This window comes from Diadema setosum, chromosome 3, assembly GCF_964275005.1.
Source record: "Diadema setosum chromosome 3, eeDiaSeto1, whole genome shotgun sequence".
NCBI classification, from domain to species: domain Eukaryota; kingdom Metazoa; phylum Echinodermata; class Echinoidea; order Diadematoida; family Diadematidae; genus Diadema; species Diadema setosum.
Genome location: NC_092687.1, coordinates 2,992,387 through 3,001,209, shown reverse-complemented (window position 1 = coordinate 3,001,209; position 8,823 = coordinate 2,992,387).

Sequence of the window (8,823 nt, the reverse complement as noted above, 5' to 3'; positions counted from 1 at the left end):
TAAAAAGAATGGAGAAGAGTGAAAAAATACTGTAGTAAGCTGAAAGAGACAGGCAAACTGTATTTTTATTGAAAGATTATCTGTAGTATATCTAGGAGAGTAGACTAGCATTTCTTCGGGCTCTGCGACGTGTTTTGATTGACATCCGATGCTCAGCCAATAAAACTTCGAGAGTTGACGACTGACAAATGTCTTGCCACACCCGGTTCCACGCCTCTATTCGGAGGTTTCTTACTAGACGGATTTTTAGCCAACTTGACTTCCACATCGTCGCGCCCTCTATTGACTGCCAATCACTGATTTAGGCTAAAAATACGTCGCCCGCTAGACTAGTAGTCCAAGTAAAAGAATACCATGTTAGTTTCAGGCCAGCCAGACTTTGTAGATGCGACTGAGAATTATCTATAAAAAATGAACTAAGATTATCATAAAACAGCTTTTCCAAAGAAGCTATAGTTACTCCCAAGCTCTCTCCACAAAATAGAGGGAACGAGGCATTGCTGCTGCATGTCAACGCACACCATCTTTTTTATTTAGCGGTAAAGGTCTTGTACCGTCAAATTAAAAAAGACGAAGTGCGTTGACATGGAACAACTATGCCCACAGTGACACACAGTAAACAAACACTAAGGATTACCATACAATTGGCTATCAGTGTTATTCATGCAGAGCATTCTGAGTTTCAACATATTTCATAGGCAAACCTTCCATAGCTGATAGAAATCTCTGCAACTCATTATGTTACAGTGTGATTAGAAAAAACATCAATCATGCATCCACATTCTCACCTAGGAGCGTATAGCATATTAGTTCTTATGTTGATTTCATGGGTCTGGATATTAATAGAAGTTGACAACAAATATTTCTGTTATATTCTATTCATTTATGATGTGTATTGTTTGCTCAAAAGTTGACTCAGTATACTTCTTCAGTAACATGAAAAGGGAGATTTCGGAAAGATCTTCGTGAAATGGATGTCTATGCACTAGATTTATGCTGCCAATAGAGAGTTCCTCCAACTCGAGTCGGTATGCATTACATTACAATAATGTGTCCAGTTTTGTTATCACTTGTCACCAGAGTCTCATGAGTCCGCACAGCTGGCGTTGACAGATACATTGTCAATTCCAAACTTAATAGGAAGATTTAAACTAAATCTACTCACTATCTCGTTTATGCCCCAAAGAAACTTTTCAACACATTGAACAGTGTTTCTATATACAGCATGAGTAGTAGCAGTGTCGTTCAACACTGCACCATTTGCAAAGTAATTCATATGGGCATATGGTTTCTCTTTGCATTATGCCCCAAAGTGGGCTGTGGCGTATCAATGAACCTCATACATTACAGCAGGTGAATCTTTATTTTCTTATATCACTGTCCAAGTTGGACTGTTGGGCTCTGTCCCTGAAAACCCTTTGTAGTCTCTTGCCTCTCTCAATTTCAGTATAAGCATTATTGAATGGCAGTTATAATGATAATTCATTTGCCAATGATTATTGCATTGGAACCTAGGTAATTATGGTTGAGATTTTTTAAGTTGCGATTGGTTTAGAATCAATCACAAATTACACTCAATTCAGCCCCAAAGTTACGAATGATTTTAATCGTAACTCTTTATAAGATGAATATGCAATCAGTCAGAAAGTTGCGATTGATATGGACATTTTCAATACGATTGATTCGAATCGATCGTAAGTCTTTATAAGACTAGGCCCGGAGAACGACTAGTGGTACAGGTGCAGCAGAGAGTTGCAGCACATAACACAGATTATATACCTCATTTCTAGAATCCTCTCATCTGATTGGTTAAAAGGGGAGTCATGAAAATAGCTGTGCCCTGTTTTTGAGTTACTGTGACCGGGGCCCGGGCAGCGTTTTTTTTAAAGACGGCACAGATTGGGGCATGGCACGTGTTAAACCTATGGGAAAAACGTTGGGTTATGGTTTTTGGTTATGGTTAGGGTTAGGGTTGGGGTTAGGGTTAGGGTTAGGGTTAGGGTTTGATGGTTAGGGTTAGGATTAGGATTAGGGTTAGGTTTAGGGATAGGGTCCCCGATAGATTTTTATTTTCCCCAATCTGCGCCGTCTTAAAAAAACACGCGCCCGGGCACAGTTAGTAAATAGGTTTGGAGATAGTCGCGACCCCGTACACATAGATCGCTCATAATGTACGCACTAATGATACGACCGCGGCGCATTCGATGCGCGTGCTGTAAAAGAGACTAGCGGACTGGTTTGGAGACAGTCGAACCCCGCGTACACTGTACACATAGCTGATCACTCATGTACGCACCAATGATACGACCGCCGCGCTGTCGATCAGCATTGATTACGAGTGCTGTAAAAGAGACTACACCTATAGAATCTATATTTTCGGTATCTATATTTCGGAATCTATATTTTCGGTATATAAAACAAATAATGACTGCTTGATATTCGGGGTACTGTTAAAATTATGTAGGCCCTCGGTGATGTGAAAACCATAACCATGCCCTCAGCTTCGCTTCGGGCATAGTAACGGTTTTCACATCACCTTGGGCCCATAATTTTAACTGTGCCCCTCATAGCAGTCATTATTTGTATATTATTTGTCCTCGGTTTGATAGAATAGTTGTTTGTCGTGTGTAGCTGACAGTCGGGAAGTCAAGTCTGCAAAGAATTAGCCTCAGGAGCTTTGCGAAATAGCAGCTCTGATTGCCTATATAAATGTGTTCCCGTAATGAAAGAACAACGCTATTCATGACGTGCGTCTGCATTAACCAAGCACGCATCACCAATCCTTAAACAATGAAAGGTGAGCTTCCTACCATCAACGGCCAGTTATCAAGTAACCATCAATCTTGCTTCGTCATTGATTGCAGGTGTCAGTGAATTTAGGCGTTATTACCATTTGTGAATGAAACAAAAACCCAGCTTTAGTGCTTTGAAATAGTTCTAAAAAGTGACTTAGAGAAAGCAACAACCAGTGTGAAAAAGTTATTCAATATAATCAACGTTAAGTATTGATAAATATACGAAATATGAACAGTAGCTATAATAAAATTGTTTCTAGATTAAACCGTCTACATTTATGGTTTAATGCATGGGAAAATAGTAATAGCACCTTATAATCTAGGTCTTACTGCAAAATTTCTATATGGTAGGATGTTTTGTCGTACAACTGACCTACACATAGCTTATGCATGAAATGTGAAAATTCAAACATTTTGTAAATCACTGATCCCAATGGTAAACAGTATCTACAAGCGGTGACATAATGGAACTTGATATTGGTGAATTTACGTTATGTCTGCACTTTGTAAAATAATTGTTCAGTCTCCTTTTGTGCTCAAGCATCTATGTGTTGCAAATGCATGTTGACTTGCGCTGACTCATGATACCCGTATCATCACTTGTGTGGCAAAACGGATACCTCAAATACGTTCCGTATATTTTGTAATAATATTTCTACTTTATTTTCAGATTACTTGGATACATCCACAAAAAAGGGATTCTGCTTGTGACCTCATCTGTCAATAATTGCTAAAGTATTTATACAATTAACGAAATACATTGGAATGAACCTTCCCTTCGACTGAGCATATAGACAGCGGCTACAGACACGAGCATTGATATTTTTATTTTTCCACAAGCTCTTTGCATAATTCATGCTAATCAGAAATCAATTAGATAAGGAAAAGTTTTAGGAAAGGAATATAAATCATTAAATTAGGTCATAATATCTGCATGGCATGGATTCTGATAGTTTTAAGAGATTTCGCTTTTTGACAGTACCAATTCGCATGATTTATGCATTATCTGGATAATTTTAGCACAAGTTGATTGTTACATGAACACAACGATTGAGATTATTTGACCAATTTTTCCATCACTTCCTGTCCTGAACTTTTGTTCAAAGTAAGATTTTCACTTTTTACCTTCTAAACTTTGGTATATTTATATCTTCAATCTCTCCTTATTATCCGGAATATTCCCCACCCCACTCAAGATCGCAAAAGTTATTCCCGTGTACACAAACAAAAAGATGATTCTTAATGTATTACTATTTACCGACCCATTTCTTTGTTACCTAGTATTTCTAAAATATTGGAAAGAATTATATGCAATAGATTAGAAAATTTCCTGACCAAACACAATATTCTGCATTCTGATCAATATGGATTCAGGAAATCACATTCAACTGACTTGGCACTAGCTCAATTATATGATAGAGTATCAAATGCTTTAGCTGACCAAGAGTATGTTGTAGGTGTTTTCATGGACTTGAGCAAAGCATTTGATACTCTTGACCGTTCCATTTTATTGTCAAAGTTACATTACTACGGTATAAGAGGAACTGCTCTCAAGCTGTTCGCAAGTTGTTTATGCGATAGAAAGCAATATACATGTTTTGATTTCTGTAATTCTGAAACAGTGTTGATTGAATGTGGTGTGCCGCAAGGGTCAATATTAGGGCCATTGTTATTTTCATTGTATATCAATGATTTACCAAATGATTCGAATATATTACAATACATAATTTTTGCTGATGATCCAAATGTATTTCTCTCTAACTCAGATTTTCGGTGTCTTATTAGATCATTAAATGTTGAATTATTCAAGTTGTCTCAGTGGTTTAAAAGTGATGCTTTATCTTTGAATCTACATAAAACGAATTATATTCATTTCAAACATTCGAGGAAAAATATTGATAGTGATTTCAAATGTCATTTGGAAATAGATGGTATTTCTCTTGAGAAGAAATCATCTACTAAGTTCCTTGGGATTATGATTAATGAAAATCTGAGTTGGAAAGACCATGTGAAATATATTACATCTCCCATTGCTCGAAATGTTGGATATTATGCAAACTGAAACATTATTTGCCTCTGGATATCTTAATCATGCTTTATAACACACTGGTCTTACCGTACGTTTCTTATTGTAACATCATATTGGCAAATTCGATGTATGCCAATGATACCATACTCAAATCGCAAAAGAAAGCTATTCGTAAATGTGCAAATGCAGGTTATTATGATCACACAGATCCCTTTTTTCTCTTTTAAGACTTTAAAGGTAAAATATATTCATATTTTGCAAAACGTATCATGTCTATTTGCGCGTGAAATGTGAATACGTCACTGTAATCTATAATCATGTACACCTGTATGTATTTATTGTGAGTTTGATCTGGCAAGCATGGTATAGGAAGGTTTCTCTCACCCTCACTTTCTTGCTCGTTCTGTCTCTCCTATTATCCCCCTTACCCACGAGTATCATGTTGGACCCCCCTTCTTTTATTGCATTAACGTATATTGTATCATTGGTTGCCAAAGGGTCAAGCTTATAGCTTATCATTGGCGACCGTTCTGTATGGTAATTCATAACACATGTATTGTAATTTTGTCTCAAATTTATTTGCAATCAAACTGTTGAAATTGTTGAAACTAGCTAATTGAGTTTCATATTTGTATATCGTTATGTTTGATTATGTTGAAAAAATGTAAATGATGCCATACGGAGAATGAATACATCAAATCAAATCAAATCAAATCAAATCAAAATTAATGTTTTCATTTTACTTATTTGAATAACTTTGTAAATTTTGTAGTAATGATCACACATCTTCCAATTGTTCACATTCTTTTCTCTTTGTGTTTCAAAGAATGTTTCTACCGGGTTGCATATCTGTCTGGGATGAGATATCTTATGGATTTTTTATTTATACAAAGTAATTTGCAAAGATTATGCAAATAAGGGGTTATCTGCATAGATATAAATTGTCACTTTGGATGAAAAATATCCAATCGTCCCAAGGAACATGTGTGCAAAATAAGACATTTGTTTACTGTCAAATGCAAAGATCAACCATTTTCATTTTCGCCCTTAGCAAGCCTAGTATAATATAAATTCGTGAATGTGCCCATTTCTCCTTTTCTTCCACAGAAAAGCGTGTCCTTGCGGCAGGAACTGCATGCGGTGGCAGCCCACCAAAGCGTATGTATTCATTAGTAATATTGAAAAACATCGGTGTGATTTTATATCTGTATGTGTTAACTTACAGCAAAAAGAAATGAAAATTTGCATGAATCAAGGGATATTTATTGAGGTACGGGTCGAAATTTGAAAATTTGTAAAGGATTGTAAATTGCAGTGCTGTTTCACTTTTTCGCCCAAAAAAAAAAAAACTACACAATCGTACTCGATCTAAATCTTAGACTTTGTTATGGTCACAATCCCCCCGCCCCCACCAAAAAAAAAAAAAAAAATGCTGCTTGGCGGATGGCGGCGAACTCCAGGCCAACTTACCCCCCCCCCCCGGTGATTTTAGGGCCTGCCTGGGTCATATCCGTTTTGTTTTGTTGTTGTTGTTGTTTTTTCCGCGGAGTTAACATTTCGCGCAGTCCCCACTTTTCACTTTACGCTAATCATTAGTTTAGCGGCCGTCGAGCGATGTAAGTAATGATGCCTGAATGGTGGCGGCTGGGAATTCAGCCACACACTTGTTGGCGAGTATGATACAGACCGGCATCTGCCAAGCCATATTTGTAATATATTTTGTTAATAACTCAGAGGAGTGACTTGTCGATTTACGGCCTGTTCGAGCGCCACTGGAATTTAGGATTGGTCCAACATTTTTTTTTTTTTTTTTTTGAGAGAGAGAGAGAGAGGTCGAGTGGGCTGTGAAGTCCCAGCAAAGCTGGAGCGTGTGGACAATTTAACAACACCAGATATGTTTCCATTTGAAATGAAGATAGAAAGAATTCCTGAAGACTTATTTAGAAGAGAAAATTATATTACTAATAAATTACAAATATTTGTCTATAAGAAATCGTAAATGTTATTATTTTTCCTTCTTTTTTTCACAGAAAAACGTGGTTGTACCGAAGAACCTTCACGTGATGATATCCCATCAACGAGTATGTACTAATTAGAAACAATGCAAAACTTCGAGATTTCAAATCTGTCTGTGTAAAGTAACAAAAAAAAAAGAACAAGAGAGGCTGTTTGATTGGGAATACACCCTCGTAACTGTAGGAGATTTTTTTCATTTTTAGATTTGAAGTTCAGAGATCTGGTGCCCCCATTTTTTTTTATATTCGATATTTGTTTTTATCACTAAAGAAAGTGAACATATATATATATATATATATATATATATATATATATATATATATATATAATAGTCATGGAAATGGGCGGGGGAGTGCTGGGGTGCGTGTTAGGAAGGGGATACCGCCATTCACACTGCTAAGCTTTTGTATTTTTAGACCTGAAATTCAGATGTAGGGTGCCCACTTTTGTGAAATTTTCTATTTTTGTTTTCATCAATAAAAGAGTAAAAATATGTGTTTAGGGAAATGTACACCTTTCAATATACATACTACTTTTTTGATAGAAACAAACATCGAATATCTCATCAAAAGTGTGCACCATATCTCTCAATATCAGGTCTGAAAAAAAAAACACACAATATCAGTGGAAACAAAGGCTCCAACTATGGAAAGGAGACAACCTGGCTTCCAGAGAGAAGACGACTTGAAATACTAACACGGATGTCAGTATATGGGACCAGCACAGAAATTTCCTTCAATCATTGACACTTGCCCCGAGTTTTAATCTAGAATAGCTCCAAATGGGAAAGAATTAGAGATCCAACATAGTCTCTGTCTGATTGGGTGTTATTCAATTCATTGATTAGGGCAGATAGTTGAGCTCAATAAAAAAAAAAAAAAAATATATATATATATATATATATATATTTATAAAATATAGGACTTCAATGAAGGCTGCCATCTGTATAATATTCTATAATCTCCTTCATTTTCCTCCGTTGCTTGATCAAGCTGTTATGGGCTTTTTCAAGTAATATAATATTTGTCAGATTTGCGTGGTAATTTTCACAGATAGCAAAAATCCATCATTTGTTGTTTAAAGATTAGATCGGTAGACAATGAAATACTGAAGCAGGGTAATCCTGCTACCTGATTGGTCACTTTCCTATAATGACATTCGATGGATGTGTTACCGTTTGGAACTACGACGGCTGGAGTACTTTTTTTAAAAGTGAATTGACTTTCACATGCATTTTTTTTTTATCTTTCTAGTTGGAAATTCATCTCTTTTTCTTTTGTTTTCTTTTTTTTGTATCAGTGTAAAGAGGTCTTAAAATAAGTACGATAAGACCAAAACGTGACTTTTGATGGGAAATGAATGTAGTATCTTTTGCGACTGAGCTCATCATAGACTGGATCCTCGAGAGTCCTTTCCTTAATGTACAGCACTAATGTGGTATTGCTTCATAACCAAAATTCCGCGTAATATTTAAATAAACATAACTAATTCGTTTGACCTTGACCATCTTTATTGAATTCCATAGTTCGTTTTTTCCCCCAAATCATATTAACCTCATTATTACCAAGGGCCTACGTGTCTGACGCCGTTCATATTTTCTCCACCGAGCATTCTCCCCTGCATATTTCCCCTGACTATGAATATCTTTTACTTTCTTTATTGATATAAACAAAAATCGAATATTTCACTAAATGGATGAACCAGATCTCTGAATTTCCCGTCTGAAAATTCAAAAATCTCCCTGGTGTGTAACAGGTTAGGTCTACCCCCCCCCCCCCCATCCCACCCCGCATCCTCCCTCTGCACATTTTTCTGAGTCCTGAATATTTGTTAATATTTTTTAATCTTTTGATAGAAATACTACATCAAATATCTCACAAAAAGTGTGCACCATATCTCTGAATTTCAGATCTTAATATACAAAATCTCTCTCGTGTGGGAGGGACACCCCCCCCCCCCCACATCGTTATCCACATTTCCCAA